Source organism: Trachymyrmex septentrionalis, unplaced genomic scaffold (genome assembly GCF_001594115.1).
Source record: "Trachymyrmex septentrionalis isolate Tsep2-gDNA-1 unplaced genomic scaffold, Tsep1.0 scaffold129, whole genome shotgun sequence".
In the NCBI taxonomy this organism is placed as follows: domain Eukaryota; kingdom Metazoa; phylum Arthropoda; class Insecta; order Hymenoptera; family Formicidae; genus Trachymyrmex; species Trachymyrmex septentrionalis.
In genome coordinates, this window is record NW_017304428.1 from 1,127,582 (window position 1) to 1,129,933 (window position 2,352).

General features: G+C 29.1%; 1 protein-coding gene across 4 annotated transcripts in view; it reads right to left on the reverse strand.

Moving 5' to 3' along the window:
- The window catches only part of LOC108756619 (heparan-sulfate 6-O-sulfotransferase 1), a 90,537-nt gene that overhangs the window by 77,689 nt on the left and 10,496 nt on the right, over positions 1 to 2,352 (reverse strand). The window lies entirely within an intron of this gene.

Below are 2,352 nucleotides of genomic sequence, written 5' to 3' on the forward strand. Positions count from 1 at the left end.
CAGATTGATTCTGTTAAAAGTCTGAAAATTATCGGTGCTCAATCTTATCTGAAATAAAAAAAAAATATTCATTTAAAATGAATATATATTGAATTATTTGAAACATCTAACTTGATCGTGGCTGGTATTCTTCGTCATATTTGATGTATATTATTAAAATATATTAAGAATAAGTACAACCCTGTAAATGATATACATAAATATGTACAAGAATGCCAATAATCAGTCAAAGATAGATGTTATAAATACAATATATATAGTATTAATAAATTAAAATAAAATTAAACAATACTAAGGGTTTTTTTCACCAACTTTTGATTAAATTAATCGACGATCAACTCGCAAAAGTGCCAACAGCAGTTTAATGTATCAGTACGTCTCCTCTCTCTTCCTCTTCTGAGACAAACTGTATTTAATTCTTACGTTGACAGTCGTGATGATTGAATTAATCGATTAGCATTAATCGGAATTGGTGAAAAAGGTTCTAAAGCCCGTTTCTACCAATGCAGTTTAAATAGTTAATCCCTAGTAACATTTTAACCAAAGTTTAGCAAGATATTAATTTCTACCAACTTTTTTCTGTGTGTTTAAAAGTCGACAAGAGTAACGAGCCAAGTCCGATTTGATTTTGGAGACCTCACGTGGAACCTTGAAGCTCTGGATTCAGGGCTGCCAACTTCAAATAATATAATCTCCATCTTCTTATGTGTATTCATATACGTACTAACACTAATATGATTCCTCTCGAGACGAACGAGACAGCGAAAGAGAGCGAGAGCCGTTCTTGCTCTGGTCGCTGTAGAAGCGACCGAAAACCGAAAATGCTTTCTCAGCGATTTCGGCCGCTCGGTGTATATCATAGTATAAGGGCATTAACATAGTATAAGAGATAACATATAAGTTTCAAGAAATTTTAGTAATCATATATACCTTTCCTATTAACGTATAATTTCAAAATGCGATAGTTTATAAGATATTAATTATTTACAATTTTCCATGCGCGTTATATACCATATTCATAAACACAATATGTAAGAATTCTGCGTGGTCGTGCGCGTAAGGTGCGGGATCAGTATTTGGAGATCCCACGTTCAAATCCTACGTTTTTTTTCCTTTTTTTTCACATATTTTTCTAAAATAAAGTTTAATAAACATATTAAAGCGAACATATTTTTATATAATTTAATTTAATTTATATACGTGTACTTTTAAAAGTTTTAAACCAACAATCAAAATATGGTCAAACGTTAGAATGAATATAAATAAAATAAATCTTCATTGTGTCAGTGAGTAGTAAAGAATTCAAACTAAAACTATTTCTTTGTTCAAATGCAAAAAAAATGAATCATGAGTTAAAATTTTTATAATTATGTTATATAAAGTTAAATGATTGATGTACCTTAGTCAAAATTGAATGTCCTGAAGTACATCTATGTATACATATAAAAAGTTAATTAATTATAAGAAAATTCAATTTAATAACAGATTCTATGAGATTATATTCAAATAAACCAAACAATAAAAATGCTTCGTGTCAGACTAATTCCAAATTTAAAGCTCTTACAGTAAAATAAGTAGGAGAGAGAGAGAGAGAGAGAGAGAGAGAGAGAGAGAGAGAGAGAGGAAGGGAGGGAGGCAGGGAAGAGGTAGAGGGCGGGGGAGAGAGAGAGAATATGAATTTTACAATGAAAATAAATTTATCAGATGGAATGCTCGTTTTCTTTTCAATATAATAATTGTAGCCCTGATTTTTATACTTTGTATTGCAATAAAGCGTCGTGTGTCTTCCTATAAGTGACACACAGTGCAAAACAGTAATCACGTTATTCTTGTCGAATAACAAGAATGTAATGATACACTGTGTCACACCGTGTATCTACTCAAAATTTGGTATGAAAATTCTTTCTGGCCTTTTGGAGCAGAAAACAATAAGGAACAAGGCTAACAGGCACCACTGCGAATTGTGAATTTTTGTATATTCACATATTTGCGTATGTAAATGTTATTTTATAACTACGCATACATTGTAAATATATATGTACAAAAAAAAAATTCTATAAACAAATTAATGTTTCTTGTAATAAATTAATAGTAGCAATATAATCTAATATTAATATTTTCAAGTAATTAAGTACGATAGCGTATATTCGAGCTTTGAAGGAAATTATTGTATAATTATAGAGTATTAAATGTTTATTTTAAAAGAATAAATAGACGTTTCAGATTCTTCTACAGCAAATAAAATATTTTTTCATGGCCATGATCTCTAAATATATTAAAATATATTAAAATATTGATATTTTAAATATTCTTTATTTGTCTTTCCAAAAAACTTAATGATTTTGTAAATAT